The sequence below is a fragment of the Camarhynchus parvulus genome, chromosome 3, assembly GCF_901933205.1.
Source record: "Camarhynchus parvulus chromosome 3, STF_HiC, whole genome shotgun sequence".
NCBI lineage: Eukaryota > Metazoa > Chordata > Aves > Passeriformes > Thraupidae > Camarhynchus > Camarhynchus parvulus.
Window position 1 is genome coordinate 20494301 of NC_044573.1, and position 18458 is coordinate 20512758.

An 18458-nucleotide genomic window follows, 5' to 3' on the forward strand; every position below is an offset into this window, starting at 1 on the left:
TAGTGTGTAAAAGTCAAATACTTCTGTAATGTGTTCTGAATATGTTCTGAACATGTTAGCACAGCTGCTTCTGTGGTGTGTTTTGCCCTACAACCCAAGAGAGAAGGAAAATTAAAAAGCAGCTGAACGTGTCACCAAGCCCTAGGCCTTCATGCTTTCTGTATGCTTTGGAGTCTGGCTGTAGCTTGCATTTCTTCTTGAGCTCAAGAAGAGACATGCTTTCAGATTTCTGCTGAGTTGTCCTCTTCTTTCATGGAAATTATAATAATAGGAAGTAATAAATGTTCTGGTGTGCTATCAGGCACAGGAGATTGAACTTCTCTTGTGTCCTGGTGGAGTCCTCTAACCATTAAAATACTGGATAAAAGAGTGGGATGGGATATTTCTTTTCTTGTTGAGAGAAAGACTGACACTCCCTACTTCAAGCCCTCAGCTTGGCTCCTAAACCATGTTTGCCTCACAGTGTCTAAATGCCATGAAATTTTAGTTTTGCTTATTCTTAAATAAAATTTAACCATCACTGATATTTGTCACTCAATTAATGAAAGTCCATTTGGGAGGAAGTAATGCAAGAAAATCTGCTGTGCATTGATGCATTCTCCTACAGCTGCAGTCCTCCAATGCTTCCACTAGATGCCTCTATTGTTATTAAACTTCCAAAATGTAATTCCTGTTTAGTGTAACCATTCAAGGCATGTTATCAAGACCTTTTCTCTTGATATCTCACCTCAAGTACATGATTTGCAATCACTAAAAAAATCCTCAAACCTCTTTTAAAGCACACATCACATCAACTTTATACAATATTAATATACAAAGCAACTGTGATCTTCTAATTAATTCATGACCCTCTCCCAGCAACCAGGCATAGAAGGGTCACACACAGACCCATATGCAAAAAGTAGAGATCAGAATAAAATATATGTACTTCTGAGTAATGACTGTACAGTTTTGGAAATAAGGAGGCCCATGCAATGGGTTATTGGCTCTGTGGTAGTGCACACTGAAATTCAATTACTTTAATTGCAATAATTCAAGCTAAGAGTACAAAGAAGGATTTCTTACCCTCTTTTTTCACTTGGGTATTAGTACAGTTTTCTTGTGGAACATCCTGTATCCTGGCTAAGAAGCTAGTTATTCTGTTCAAAAGAGGGCAAATTCTGATGTATAAATTGGATTAAGACACACCTCTCCCAATGGTTCCCATGCCCTTAAAGCTCCTTAAAATAAAAGGCTAGGGAGGAATTGCTACTCTTTGGCAAGTTTGCCGTGTACCTGTTTTGCTAAGTTATTAACTGTCAAGCAATGTGGCTCCCCAAGAAGCCAAGGGAAATTTGGTAGTAAATTCCTTCTCTTCCTCCTAAGTAGGTCCATAGAGTGGGAGATATTCTCACGAAACCTGAGACCTTTGTGACAGGGATCCTGTCTCTATAGCTTCCTGTAAACGATCAGTCTTGATTGCTGGTGTTACACAATAACAATGCCAAATAAAAACATTTCTACCATCTGCTCTAAAGGGAGGAGCCTTGGAACCTCCCTAGCAGAGTCACTCTGGAAAATGATGCCATGACTCACTAGGAACAATGGTTCATGCACGCTCAGTTTTTCCTCAGCTTTGCTTACAATCGCTTTGCTTGAAGGGCCTGAAATTTGAAGGTAATTCACTTAGTAGCTGCATCCAGTAAAGAGTGCTAGAATAACTTTAAATAGGCCACAGGGGAGAGAGGAACCTCATGGGATTAGGTGGAGTGTGCATTTCTTCATTCCTGAACATATGGTTGTTGTTGCAAATTAGGAAACAACCTTTATTGTCAGCGTCCAGATGCAGTGCTGCTCAGTGGGTGGCTACCAAGGACGGTCCCTTTGCCCAGAGCAGCTCCACCCCACAGCTGAATAAAAGGGATGTGAGCAGAAATGTCTGTAAAGGCCTCTTTTTCCCATCTTAAAATAGAATGAAAGGAAGGAGATGATCCAGAATTAGGTCAGAAGCAGCTTCCTAGAAGGGGAAGAAAGATTCATCAATGTTCTGTAAAGAACTATGTATCTGAGTGGCTGAATCCCTGGATAATTATTAAAACCTTCATTTTCAGAAAAAAACAAAATTAAAAAGACAATATATTTGTCTTCAGCAATTCTAGGGGAGGTTTTTATTTTGGCCCCACACAGCATTTGTTCTCAGTTACCAAGTGTGGGATGTCCAATACTCCTGCTACAGAGCACTACTGAGTTCTGCTCCCCATCTGGCTGCCAGGACCACATGCAATTCAACAGCTTTTCTGTATTTTATATGTTCCTCTGCTAAATTTAAAAAAAAATTCAAGTCTACCATCTTTTTGAAAAGTTCTTCTTTTTTATAGTAGTCTACAAAAGTTTAGTATGCAAGTAAGTGTTAAATTAATCACAACCTAATAATTTTCAGTATATTCTGGTGGGGCTGGGTGAGCTGAGACAGCTCAAGTACAGTGAATTCACAAGTGATTTTGCTAGTACATGCTGTGTCCACAGCGTGGGGCTGTTTGCTAGTACATATCTATTGTGGAAGCCCAGGCTTTTTTGCTTTCAGGGCAGTGGAAGAACACCTCTGCTGCAGACTCTGGTTTGATTTGAAAACCCCTTGAAGTTTGTGTGCAATGGATGCATTTGTGTTCATCATTTAAGTCATTCAGTTTAAGTTTTCTACATTTCTGTATGGAGCTGTATTCTGTTCGTGATCTGGATGTAGTTAGTAATCAAATATCTTCCCCCAGACTGCAATCTATCCTACACAAACAGGGTTAGATTGCAGTAAAAGAGCAGAGCTTCATTTATGTTGCTGTGCATTAAGCATCCTGGTTCTTCAGTCTGAGTTTGTAAGAGCCACAGAGAGGATTGAACAACATGAGACTTTCTAAAGAGCAAAACACAAATGTTGAATATATATATATCATACATATCTGTGAAAAACTTTGATAAACTCAGTTATGTTGTTCTCTTTATGCTCCTTCTGTCATTTTTCAGCCCATCAAGGTCGATTGAGCTCAAGTATTTTAACACTTGTTTTGTGGTTCCTTGTTTCAATCGCAACAGTTGAAGTGTTAGAGACAGACACTTCACATTCTGTATGTGAAGTTGATACTGGAACACCAAAAAGCTTTTTGCCTTCTGTGAGCTAAAAGAACTGCTGTCATTTGGTCTAAACTACCATCAAAATAACTCTATGTAACAGTTTCTTCCTCAATGTGACTCTTACCCTATGTTTGTAATAGATCTGGATGTCTTTCTGAAAGGCTGATGGCAGCCATTGGAATGCAAGCCACTGCATCAGCAGGTGCCCTGTCTAGCATTTAATTACTTCTCCATGTGAAATTCATGCCATCTCTGCAATACCTTCTTGTCCACATTCATTTTACAGCCATCAGATTCCTCCTAGTGAAGAAATGTTGAAGTGGGTGTTCAGCTGGGTAGTTGTGGGCTGATCTACTCACCGCCATTTGAAAACCAAAGTCTCATACCATGCAACAGCACAAGAGGGCACGAGTTTTCAAAATATTTTCTTGTTGTTTGGTTTTCATTGCTGGCTTTGCCTGAAGGAATAGATACCTGCTAATTCCTAGAAGTCCTTCCAGCTTGATCCTCTGTATACTCATTGAGTTGATGGATACTTAAACCCAGATATCCAGAAAGCTCACCTGTGAGCAAGGTGCCCTGAACTTACCTTGCCTCATTTACTGCAAAGAGTTCAAAACTGTGCTGCCATTTTTACTCACTGGTTTTTTGAAATTACACATATCTGTGTGAACTCCTTGGTGAAGATTTTGGAGGTTCAAAATGCAAATTAAAACATCAATACCAATCTATTCTTCATCTCTGTTAATATTTTAAATGGTAAAACGTATAATGTCAGCACCTCACCTAAGTGGCTGTCAACCAACACTTAGCAAAACATATGTGAGTGTATGAATATATGTATGTGTGTATATATGTATATATATATATATATATATTTATATATATACACTTAATGCTTCTTTCTAGATGGGTAAGAAAAAGTAATTTTACCAAATATTTTATTTACAATAATTTTAATAGCTAAGTTAGTGCCTGAAATTTTTGTCTCTAGAGTGGAAGACTGCTCTTGCTTGTTCTGCCCAAAATTGTTGGAGGAGGAGAATTGTTTGTACTCCCTGTACATCTCTTCATGAGAACTTTTTAATTATGTTGGCTGCCACCTGCATATTCTGCTTTCCCTTGAGTGAGTGAACAAATATAACTTAATTTCCTTTTTCAAAGGTGTGTTCAGTGACAGGTTCTTTGATTTACATCACTAGCAGAATAAACCTCTGAAAAAAAAGCAAATTAAGCCATGCTTATGGCTGTTGTACCAAAAAGAGTTTGAGTAGTCATTTGAGCAGAGCAGTGGAGCTGGAGCACACCAATGATCTCACACAGCACGACCATCCTTGCTGTTGACACATGAGCAGACAGGGAGGTGGACTGACAAGTGGCTGAACAGCCAAACCCAGGGGATGGTGATCAGCGGCATGAAGTCTAATAGAAGACCAATTCAAAAGATATTCGTATATGTCCCAGGGCAACCAGCCATAGCTGGCCCTGAACAAGGGGTCTGGACCAGATGATCTCCAGAGGTCGCTTCCAACCTCAACCACTCTGTGATTCTCTGAACATGGCTGTGTATTTTAAGAATGGCTTTGGCTTTTCAAACCACAGAGAAGTGTGGTTTCTGAGCTTCCTTTGGTGGCTAGTGGACTTCCTTACCATTCTTTATGACAATGCATCTTCCTAACACACATTTTAAAATCCTTTATCTTAAATAATGATGTTTAGGTAACGTTGAAACTAACAAAACCTTCCATGCAATTGAAAAGAGGATGTGGCTTTTTCTGTAGTAGCCAGCGCAGGTACAGCATCCCTAATTTCACCTTACCAGATTCTGTTCCTTGCAGGATGATGTTCTCTAGTTGCTTATCATATTGCTGGTCTTAAGGCATTTAGGCTGAAGTTTTCCAGGCTGTGTTTCTTCCATGGTCTCTGCTGGGAAACTGAGAACACTGAAAATTTTTCTGGATATCTAAAATAGGGAGGCAAGATCTCATTTTAGAGAGGCTAACAATTCTTGGGTTTACTTGAAATATTTAAGCATGACTTCAAATTCGGCAGGATAATCTTCTTTTAATACGGGGGAATATAATCTAATGAACAGCCACTGAAATTTGACCAAGGTAAAAACCTAAATCCAAGCTGTTCAAAAACCAACCTAAACTTTTAAGTCATACTCTGAGAAACATCACTTGGAAAGACTTGTCAAATTTAAAAATGTCCTTTGCACATTATTATTGGACCAATAGGCATTTCAATGCAATTTAAAAAAATCATTTATGAAGCAGCTATCCCTTTCTTCCTCCTGAAATAAAGTATAATTAAGAGTCTTCCAGGGAGGAAATGGGAAGCAGTGGTTAGGCCTATACATGCAGGTAGAGAGAACCTTGATCCCCTGTTGCTGTGCAACACAGCTGCTTCTTCTAAATTGGCCTGGGTGGTTGATATGTAGAAAGACCCAGAGTAAAGAGGGGGGGAAAGCCAAAATGTAGAAAGACCCAGAGTAAAGAGGGGGGAAAGCCAAACTTTTGCAGGTCATCTGGAACACTACTGACAATTTTATCTTTCCTTTATGTTTTCTCCCTATTCTTATCTTCATTGATGTTGATTTCCAATGGTGGGGTTATTTTGTTGTGTGATGTGATTTCCTTTGTCTCTCATATCTCAGATTTGCATGGCAGAAACCTCTGTTATTTTGGCATGGTTCATTAGCAGTATGTCAAACAACAAGAATGTAATACAAAATCCACTTCTAACAATATATAAAATAAAAGGCAAAACTGCATTACTTTCACACCTTGCCAGAACAATTTTTTCTTACCACAGAAGCAATTAGTGTTGCATCATCTTTCTTTTCATATTACAGTCACAGTGCTTGACTCAGGAAAGGTAATTTTCCATTTTCTGCGTTACCATTACATACACACATGAAGTCGTATTCATGGGAAAAAAATTCTAATTTTGAATAAAATGTCTTAAATTTCTTGAGAAGCTAGAAATGAATAATGAAGAAACCATTCATCGTTTCTTGAAATGGACTCATTGCAATGAAGATTGCCAATATTTTTTCCTTTCATGTTTCTGGAAAACATAAAATCCCTAGAAATGCTGCAAAGATAAAAAGAGTCTTCCACAGCGTATTTCAATTTTGCACAGCAGAACTAAGACTTCTGTTCAAAAATCTATTAAAACATTATCTTAGCTAATATTACTAGAGGGACAAAAAATATTAACTGTGGAAGGTTTTTCATTACACAGAAGTCTCCAGCCATGGCTCAGGCAGAGACCATTACTGTCATTTCACATTTATATCAATTAGTGTTCTATCCTTACCTTTCACACTGCTTTTCAACTTGTCATCAGACATTGAAATAGAAATGTGGAAGATTTCCTTGGGGGTATGGTTTAGGGAGGCAGAGAAAGTAATTTAAAGAAGATGTTTGAGGGAATGAGTTGTGAAAGAGTGGAAGCCACATTTGAGAGAAAGTATAACAGCTAATATTGAAAGCTCTTTGGTTTAAGTCAGTATTAAAAAAACAACTGAGGGGATCTCTCAAACTTTGGTGATAGCAACAAGAATACAAAGACATAAATTAGCAAATAGAAGAAAAGATGACTGTTCTCATTTGCAGTCTGTGACCCAAGTAAACAGAAGAAAATGCATCTGAAATATAACAAAAAATATAACATTCTTTTTTATGTTAGATTAATATATCCTGCTTTAAAAAAAAATTAGCCATGCATGGGCATGATGAAAATGCCCTTAGCTATACTACATGTTTATTATAAGCAAAATGTCACCTCATGGTGGTAAAGAAACACATCATTCTGTTCAATAGATTTCTGATACAGGATTTCTGAATTGTTCTATGATAGATTTAGTTTTGGACATTGGAAATCATTGAACTGGCTTAAAAGGGACTCACTTTCAACAGGTGGGAACCTTGCTGTTTCTAAATCTGGCTTGAAAATATCCCCATCTGAAAATCCAAGTATTTAGTTATGCAAATTGGTATGTTATTTTCAAAATCATGACCATAAAGTCCAATATCCTTTAGCAGTGCCCAAAGTCAGAGTTAAAAAAATTCCCGCTATGGATTTTTCACCCCCAGGTTGGCAGAGCAATGCTATATAATTACAGGTTACAAGCTGGTTGATGGTGATTTCATGAGTCACACAAAAGGATAATGAGACATTTCTTTTATAAAATGCATTTAATGAGTAATGTTTCTACTTATTCCTTTCTCATTTAAATGGATACTTTAACTTTATATCTCTGATTTCCTACATTTCCAGAAAAATGCTTCACATACTACAATGTACATGCCAGTTTATGAATCATGGGCTTTTCTGATTTTTGTTAAATTATCAGTTTAATAACACAAGATGTGAAAAGACAGTCAACACTATATCAGATAAAATGCCAGTAGCAGCTCACTGGGAGTAATAGCAGCAGTGTGGTTTCATTCCAAACTTCTTCATAGAACTGTGTTCCTTAATGCCATTCAGTAATCTATTCCTGTTTAAATGAAATTCACGCCTGATATGGAAAATATTTAAATTTAAAATGCTTTAATGTAATAATTTATAAATAAATAACACATAAACTATATCTTCACCTATTATCTGCATTTGTGTCTATTTGTTTTGATTCTTAATTCAGAGGATTATGAAATGTACTTTTGTTTTCAAAAGCTGGGGATGACATTTCTGGTTTGTAAATCTTCAAACTGATCAATTAAACTCTTAATATATTACCATATTTCTAATACCAGAAATCTTTTAAACAACACTATATTTATATATATTTTAATATATATATTTTATATATTTTATATATCACTATATTTTAAACAACAGCAAAGAAAGTTCATTGCATTTCTCCAGGCTTGCACCTCTCCATTTACCCTGTGCTAGCCTAATTATCAGACCACTTCTTTCTCCAGCCACCCATCCAGCACAGGCTCCCCTCTCAGAAGGCAGCCAGCAACTACTCCAAACCTCTTACTGGCATATGCAACACACAAACATTCAAGTTACTGTTTCCCTTGGCCACCAGGTTGTATTCCAGAGAAAGAATCCAGTTTCCAACCAATAAAATAATACTCTCTTTCCTATTCAGGATCACAGAGCTGAACTGGGAGCCCAAACTGGAGAAAGGGGATACTGTTAAGTCTGATCTGGACTGAATGTCCTGGCTATAGAGGGTTTGCTAACAGCGCAGTGCAGGTGCTTTAATAATTTTCAGGCCTTCTTAAAGACCACAATATCTCCTTGTCACCCTGCTGATGACAATGGTCACTGTCATGGTCCTTCTTTATATCCAGGCTGTAGTGACCACAATTAAACAACAAAAATGTGTCTTCCTAAAGCTTGTCACTGACTGGATATCTTATGCCTGGAAGCCCAACCATACTTCATCCTATGTAAAATAAATGTTCTGTTTTGTTTTTTTTTTTTTTCTTCATGTCTAATTCCTGTGGAGCTTCCTTTTCTATGACTTACATAATTTAGTGGCATCAAGAGGTTTTTTCCTCTTTTTCAGTCAAGCCCAATGAAATGCATGCCAATTATTAAGGGAAGACTTAAAATTCTTCATCCTGTGTGTGGTAAATATGTGATAAATTGCTTCATGATAGAAGCAATATAAAGTTTAAGATATTATTTGTTTTTTAGTAAAGATCTGAACTTGATGCCTACTTAAAACACATTGTTTTAATTTCACTAACAACATTTTATGATGATGAATCATCTTACAGAAAACTTTCAGCTATTTCTTATTGTGCTAAAGTCTCTTAAAATTGAAAAGAAACTTAAAATTGGGAATTGTTTAAACCACAGTACATTAAAACCTTTACAGTATTAGTAATATGTGAAAAAATAAATTTATAATATATTTAAATTTTTATAGTATTTATAATAATATTTTTCTTTATTGAACATACAGCAAAAAAAGGTGAAAGTTACCTAACAATATTGAAATACTGCACACTTGCTGAATACTGATGTTACTCAAACCAAATCTTGTGAATTCATGGTTGAATTTTTTTATACTATGACAAATATATTGCCATTTAAGAGCTACTTTGTTCAAAGTAAAAAGGATATATACATAAAAGCAAAAAGGATGATCAACTTAAACCAGACAAAAGATAAACCCATTTTAATGGACTGGCTGTAGCATGAAAATAGGCAGCATTTATGATCCATCTAAATGGATATGGAGAGAATGATTAATTATTCATCCAAGAGCCATCTGACATTGAGGTGGGTTTTCTTTTTAGTTCCTAGGAAAAGAATTAAATCTAATGGAAAGTAAAAGCTCTACACGCTTTGAGTGCATTTTTTGGAAACCTGGAAAACAAAAGTGTTTAAGTCAAGAGGGTGATAAAAGAGGATATGGGGAGTTGACTGCACTTTTTTTCTATCTCCTTAGTTATATTGAGACTAGACAAAAACTGAATGACAGTTTTGCTTAAATTCTCTGATTTTCAGGGGCTTTGAGTATTTGCCTATAACATTAACTGTAATGTTTTTAATGTACTTCACTCTGACTAATAAAATATTAATACTGTTCTTTCCTTATTTTAAAAAGGAGAAAATGTCCTCATTAAGACATTGTATGAGACTGTAAACAAAATTACTGTTTGCTGGGTTTCCAAAAAAACTGCATACATTCTATTTAAATTGATTTTTCTGTCTACTTTTCAGGCACTTACCCTATTATTCTCTCATAAAACTGACAAATCATATAGCTGGTTTCAAAGTTTAAAAAGGGCTATTTTGCTACTGTTTATGTGGCATTTCATATCATTCCCCCTTAAAAAATTAATTAAAAGTGCTTGAGAATTGATACTTTAATATCCTGAGACCATGGAAACATATTCTCTATAGGAGCATCTGAAGGAAAAGATAGCTTCTCATTCTTTTTCTATATATAGATGGATATTTCCAGATTCCTAACACTGCTCCTTATCTAAGTCTTCATCAGGCACCGGTAGTGATTTATGTAAACATATTGCAGGTAGCAAGAGATATTGCAAAGTTATGTATTCAAACAGGAAAAAAAGCCCCCCACAACTAAACCCCAGAGACTGATAAGAATACAATAAGTGTAAAATTCAGGGAGTTTCCTTATTATTAGGTAGTATTTAGCCTATAATCTGAAATGCTTTTTTAAGGTATTTGTAATCCTAAAGGGATGATCATACTTGCTTCTCTCTGATGCCCTTCAAATGCAAATCCACAGAGATTCCAATTCACAGCTAACCAAGGGGGTATTTTAATTTACAAACCTTTCTTCAAAGTTCACCAGAAAGTGAGATCCTTTCCTGATCACAGTCCAGAGTAAACGAGAAAGCATTTTAAAATAAGTGATACTCAACTGTGATTGTCCGGGAGATTAGGGCAAATCATAGAAGTAGACAGTTCTAATTCACTCAACTTGTGTTTCCTCCTTCTCTTTCTCTTGTAGTGAAAATCAGCTGTGATTCTTTATAAAATATTAGGACAGTCTTAGAGAAGCCTCCCTTTCTTAGTTCTGGCAGCCAACAAGCAGTGAAATGCCCCTCCGTGAAGAGGAGTAGAGAAGCAAATCTCCTCTTTCAGTTTATTCACCATTGAAGAAAAATTATGTGCTTTGACTTCCAAATATTGGCAAAGTTTATATTCTTATACCAGCAATGATTAGACCTTTGGGCCATCGGTCTCAAATTGAAAGAGAAGCAAGCAGTTTAAAGTATTCCCACTAAAAAATGGGGAAGAAACTCTGCATTCTATTTCACTGGTTTAGAATATTAATAAATTTGGAATATTCAAAGATGTGTTTCTCCAGAAAGTGCTCTTTAAAAGCAAAAACATAAAACATGATGTTTCTTAAAAAGAAAAATAAAAGTCAGCTTGTAGTATTGAGCTCTCCAGGATCAGTTTAAGGTATCTATTCATAGGGAAAACTTTCCCCACTACAATCTATCCAGCATGGATTGCAGTTTACCTTTTAAAGGTCCAAAAGCTACCACTGTAAACCAAGCAAGGGCCACAGTATTTGATTTCTGTTAGAACAGCTCTTCAAGCTCAATGCAGATGGAAAGCAAAACGTGGACAAAAAGGCAGTGGTATTTCTATATCGATTCAGAGATAATCACATTTAAAGCATTGTATAAAAATAACCTTGTGTTTTAGAAGTGTTGGTCCCCATTCCCTACCTTTGCTTCAAGTAAACCATAACTTCAAACTTTGAATTTCATGCAACTTAGGATAAAATATCTGAATCTTTTACCTCTGAGTCACCTGAATATTAGTATTACTGAAAGTGATGCTGAACACATACCCCTGTTTTAAAACCCCCTTGGGTTTTAAAACAGAGTCTTTTACTTGTCCAACTAATGATTGAGTTTTCAGATCTCTTCTGGGGTTTTTAAATGAGTTAAAAGCATGGATCTTTCCTACCATTCTTTGCTTTTAGAAGGATTACTGTCTATGCTCCATAATGTTGATCCTAAGCAGGACAAACAATAACACAAAAAACATTAATAAAACCATAACCAAGCTTTTGAGAACATGTATTTAGCAATGGGGTAACCTCAAGAGAAACAGAGACACGTATTCTGAAACACTGAGAAGGAAATGCTAGCCTATAATGATCTTACACATCAAAGTTCTATATGGATTTACTAACCCACCATCTAGAGGCAGGATGTCCTTTATTCTCAATAGTCACAGCTCCATCAGCATTTGTATTAACAGCCTTGAGAAAAGGCCCTGAAGCTAAAGCATTTTTGATTTAGACTGTTACGCTTTGGAAGCACAATCAATTTTATACCTCCATGTAGACACCTACTCTGAGTTCTTATGGCCAAAATGATTAATTTAAAACCTCTTTTATGTAACATAAAATTCAGTAGAAAACTTCTGTGTTTGCTAAATTTTAGGGGCCTGAATGAACAAAATATCCTCTTTTTTTTGTTGCTATAAGACAAAAAGTTGCTAGTTTTAAACTCACTAATAGTTTGGGGGTTTTGTTCTTTTCAGATGAGCACAAAAACTTCTGGAGAAAAAAAATTATGAAAGCAAAACATTTTTGACTCTGGGAACAATTTTATAGAAGAAATAAGTCCTTTCAAGTCATATCTGCTGGTCATGGGCATTATACAATATGCAAAGAGAGACAGAATTAATTTAGCTTCTGTGCTATTGTTCTCAATGTTAGACATATATTTTAATGAAGTTACATAATTACACTTTGGTTGCAGGAACTTGCAACTTGTAGAAACTTTCTTAGATTGTCTGTTCAACTTTAAAATATTTAATAAAATTTTCCCATAGCAAAGAAATAAAGTAAGGCAGTGATACTTGATTACTCACATAAGTACTGTAACAATTAAATATTGACTTTGGGTGAATAACTTCAAAAGCAATATTTTGGTCCCAGGTAACTGGAGCCTAAGGTCTCTTTAACATTTGTATCCTTGGCTTATGGAAATAATTTCAGCAAACTTTTGTTTAGTGCTCTCCTTGGAAGGATGGAACAGGAAACACCATCTGTTCTGATCTAACACGGGCAATTCATATGCTGCCTTCTCACATAGTTGAATAACCATTCAAATAAAACATACCCCTTTTGAAAGTATTAATCACACATCTATGCACTTCTAACTACAGTGTACATTACTTACAATAAATTAGAAAATGCAGAATCAAACATCAAATCTACCATAGCCAAAATTAGTGACACATCTGTAAGATAAATCCTGTTACTTCAGGGATACCTGTACTCAAAGTGTTTTGGCCCACCCTTGATATCTGAAAATGCAAACTGGCAAGTAATATCAGAGGAAAAAACCAACCACTCTAATGCTTAATCATTTGGGTCTTTTTTAGTAAAAATATGTATTTATTTCTAATGTACACTTAGAATATTTTCTTCACTTTTCTATGTTCCTAACTTTCACAAGGACCTTAGTGTAGTATTATAATACATTTATATTTTTAATTAAAATAGGAGAAAAAAAGCAGCCCATGCAAGCAGATCCCAAAATATAGTACAGCTTCACAGCTCTTGATGTTGAAGCAGTATAAAATTCTAGTAATCAACTAGAATGTTGATTACTGTCAGTGCTGCAGTTTAAACTAAAGTTAAAGTTACGTACAAAAATGTGAAAAGAAAAAGGAAAGCACATCAGTATGGTATAGATTGTGATGAGAGAGTAGCCATTCTCTTATCCAAAGGGATTAATGACTTTGATATTAAAATAATATCAATTTTTCATAGTTATGAAATTTCTGAGGTATATATACAATTGTGTTTAAAAGAAAAATCTGTGAGATAATTTTATAAGCAAGCAATAAGGTTTCCTCAATGGCTTTCATGACACAGGCTTGGAAAGAGCAAGATGACAGTGACATTTGAGTGTACTGTGCATTGTCTTTTATTGTGTCAGATTTATTAAAATGTGAAGTAAGTAAAAGATTGGAAAATCCCAGTAGCCAATAGATAGCAGACCAGTGACTATAAGAAGAATCTCTTGTAATCTACTTCTCACTTCAAAGTTGTTATCAGAAAAGAGCTGACAAGAGTGAAACTTCTGCATGGTGTCTGTAAATCCAAGCCATAAGGTACCAGATCAAATTTTTCTTAATTAGCAAAAATCCTTCACCAGAAATGCCAACTGTCCTTATCCCAGTCAAGAATATTCTATTACACAATCAAAGGAAGCATTTTATTAAACATAGAGCAGCCAAAGTTTGTACTTTGTTTCAGTTTCTACTTTTGAGATTGTAACCAACAGATTGATCACCAAGACAAACTCACAGTAAGGAAAAGTATTTTGTTTTTTTTTTAATTGTTGTTAAACTATGAAAACATGCTTGAATCCACTGTAGCTTTAAAACCTTAAGCTCAGACCTTTCTGATATATAATGCAGTTCTTCTTTATACTGAATGCTCACTATTAATGACATCTGTCACATAAAATGTTAGATTTATAGATCAATATAGATAGATATTAATGATTCATCTGTTAGGAAAACAAGGATGTAACAATGAGTAGTTTTATTGAGTACATCATACTGCATTACAAATCATAAGAGAAAAACAGATTCCTGTTCTGTGACAGGATAAGGTATCATTGGCAGCACAGATACTACCCTGCCTGCATACTTTGCACTGAATGATTGCTTTGAAGTAAATTTATTATTTTCAATAGCTGGTATATCAGTAGCTAGAAAACACACCATTGCAAGTGTCACGCCAGCTGTGAAGCAAGTTGTGGCAGGTGCAGGAGGGCAGCCAATGCCATGAGCTACACAATGCCTCTTGATGACAAACAGTTGTCTCTTCGGTGCTGAAAAGGTGTAATGCCCCTACATCCATGTTGTTCAGCAGGTCAGGTATATTACTGTCACATTCAATCTTGTCCAGACATTCTGGATCCTCTAATCGGCGGTGGAAGTTTGTGAAAAATATTTTTATATGTGTATAAATAGGGAATGTCTTGAAAATCCTTACTGGGGTGAATAGCTCTTATTTATGGGGTAGACCATGGAAATCCATTCCTCTGTTAATTGTAGACTGAATTAGTGTGTGGCATACAGAAAAATGCTGTTTTGCTTTAAGTTATTTCCTAGTTTTACAATGCTGGAACAGAACAGCAAAATTGCAGGAGAAAAACCTGCTGGTTATAAACTCCTGACTACAGCTCATGGAGGAAGACAAGGAACATTGTGACAAAGCACAAAACTTAACTGAGGAAAATAAAGCAAAACGGCAAAGCACAAAAGGGTATTAAAGCTAAATTAATATAAACACCTCACCCTGAGGTCTTATTTCGTCAGCAAACCATGGATCACAGTAGTGCACACTAAAACATGCCAGCGATGTTTTATTATTTTGTTTTCCATCCCTTCATGTAATTTAAAACATACATCACAACGGCATTGTAATGCAGCCATATATCAAAGAAATAACTTTAAAACAGTCTGGCTTCTACCATCTCTTTCTGAAGAGAGCTTATTGTGGAAAGAGGGGAGAAACTTATAACATACATTTCTTCTTCCAAGGAGCAGCAGAAGCAGGACTGCTCTATGATGGGGGATGAGGCAGGAGTTGAGGGTGACCCTAGCAGGGCAGCAACCTCACCAACCACAGCAGGCTCTGCTGGACAAACAAAGCCATGTGCTGCAGACCCAGGCACATCTGGGGATGAATCAAGTCCAGGGATCATTCAGGGAGCCCAGGCACCCTAGGACTCTGCCAGCCAGAGGCAGCAAGGCTAAAAATAAGTGTAGCAATCACCTTAACCAAGAGGCAGGTCAGCAGCTCAGGGCTGGCTCAGGCAGAGGTACTTGGAGTCCATGGGCTCCAGGATTGAAGGGTCTCTAACAATAAATGTCCACAGGCATCAAAATAAACATCAACGAAAGATGCAGTCATGAGTGGCATGATGGAGAAACCCTGTAGCTTCCGACTCTTGCTGAGCAAAATGGCTTGTATTGAAGTACTGCTCTAGATTAAATGTGTCCCCAGCTCTGTGTGGCAAATTCATTCAGGACATCCTAGATTGGCTGACCTGTGGTGTGTGGCAGGTGAGGTCTCTGAAAAGAGCCTCCATGCTGAATGTTCAGAGTGAGAGCACCAGTCCTGTGGTGGAGGTCTTAGAGATTTGTCCTAAGAATGGAAAAAGCTATCTCGGCTGGGATGGAGAAGGTATAACAACAATACTCATTGAAAAACAGTATAGAGAAGTCTGATGTCTTTTTTGTTCAAAATCTGTGCCTTCAATGACATGGATATTGCAGCACAGGCGTTTCCAAAGTGCAAAATCAACTCTCAGTTTGCTCTTGTGCAGACCTCTAAAAGGTACATTCTTTCCTTGAGTATGTTGGCTTTCAAGGTATTAATCTCAGTTTATATGAATATGAAGACAGATAAGATTTAGGTCCTTAAATTTAATTTTCAGCTGTCTTGAGATTACTTATGATTAATACCTGTTTCTATCTAAGTAAGCCCAGTATTGCACAAGCACATGTATTTAAATATGCAGGGCACAGTGAAAGCTTCTTTGGCAGAGTGATAACTAACACAGAACAGCATTTGAGCTTTTTATAAGATCCAGTGACACTCCAGCTCCCATTAATATGGTGACCATAACACTAACAGAGAACCAATCACTAATGTCTAATTCCTCCTCTGTGAAGCTGACAGAACAAATAGAACAAAATTGCCTTTTCCAAAAGCCATAATTTTGCTACTAAACATGATGACCAAAAAATTTCTCATGAACATGAACCTAGTTTGGTTTTGTCCAATACTATTTGTGAATAAACACCATGGTTATTTGACTAATGCATATATGTGTACAACAGTGTAAATGCATAATTTCTACATTATAAAACCACAGTGATGCTCTTTGTCTTACATAAAAAATTCTGACTTGCTTACGACCTGAAAATGCCTTGGCTTTATCCTTTAGACAAGGTGAAGTATAAATTGTACCTCTTGTACTGTCATTTCACATCTCAGGCTTTTCTCTTCCATTATCACTTTTGTTGTAGCTCTTCACCCACTTTTTTGAAGATATTATGAGCAGTATGGTGGGAGGAATGTTACATAAATGATTCAGGTGACACTCTGTACTAACTAGATGTCACGTTTTTTCAAAGTTGCCTTTTGGGTAGAAGATTCTCAGAGAACTGCTGATCTGTTAAACTATCAGGTTTATCCTACTGTAAAAAAAAAGAGAGGTTTTAAAAAATTATGAAAAGCTTCAGCTCTATCCTGAAAGCTGTATCAGTCTTGATGACTGGAGTATAGGATTTACTGAATGTGGTTGAATCTGATTGCTAATGAATGGTCTTTTGACTCATCAAAGAAATCTTGGTTCTTACTTGTGACACCAATGCAAAACAATAATTAAAAGCTAAATACAAAATTAGCATGTAGATGAAACTGCCTTTTTTTTTTAAGACATGGTCTGCTCAATACAGACTTGCTGCCACAGCACAGCTATGACAAGAACTGAATTTCTCCTCAATGCTTTTCTAAGTCTTCTGTAAACATGTAAAAGGCTTCTGGCCAAATTCTCCAACATCCCTGCTTACTTTCATCCTTACAAATCAATAAGAATGAGGTGTTCAAATACCTTTCATTTAAAGTACTGTCTTCGGGAAAACAAGTGTAAAAGCAAATAAAAATTAAAGCAAATTACAGCAAAAGTGAATGACACTTGAAACATGAATATTTAAATGAAAGTCAATATTCTACTTAGATGCAATATCACATAAAGCTGACTATATTCTTAAAGACTTCTGTCAGTGAATTCTGGTAAGAAATAATGAGATTACAAAATGAAACAATAATGCTACAGTAATAAATATCTTACCCTGTATTGAATACCCACCCAAGTCTTGATTATCCCACACAGATTGCTGGGTTGCTCTTTGGATCATTCTGACTTGAGTTTATGGTCAAGATTTGGGCCATCCAGTTTGCTGAGACCTATGGGTACCTTTTGATTTTTGAATCATGAGTTGCAATCTGCTGCAGCTTTGTGATTACAGTGTAAATGAGTTATTCATAGATGATCAACTTCTTCTTTCTTGATGCTAATGAGGAAACACCTATCAATCCAAACATAAACAGGAAATTAAGAACCAAAGTAATGACTCTTTTGCTAGCAAACATTTTCCTTTCCAATTACACAGGCAAATAAAGGATTACCCCTTAAAGGAATATCCATTGCATAAAAGCATAAGAATATTTCTATAGTAGTATATAAATAAAAGCTCTAATAAAAATAATAGATGTAGTTTAAAACACCTGAGATTTTATTTTTACATTCAAAACCACTAATTCCTAAATGAGTTAACTGGTTCAAGTCTCCATGTCAAGCATACATGCATTCATACATATATTGGAGCCAGATTCCTTGACAAGTTACATTATAAAAATTTTCATTCAAAAGGGGATGAGGAGTAAAACTTAAACATTTATTCACTCTGGGCAAAGTAAGACTATGCCTATAAATACAATGAAGAGCATGCATTAATATTTGATCTAACTTTGATACATTTAGTAATTATTTTCCAGCAAAATGAAACCACTGTTGTAATAAGGTAGCTGCAGAATGCAAAGGAAGGAGAAAGAAGAGGCACAAATGTCTGTTTGCAGTAGAAGAATGAAATGCTGTGTCTCTTCTGAAGTGCCTCAACCATGGGCTGCTTTGGCAGAAACTGAAGGCATGGGACTGCTGGTTTTGGTGACTTTAGCACCTTCAGAAAGAGCTCTTATTTTCATGTATTCATCTGTCCATCCAAAAAGGCAATATTTTTACAAGAAGATATTCTGAAACATCTGCTTGAGCCTA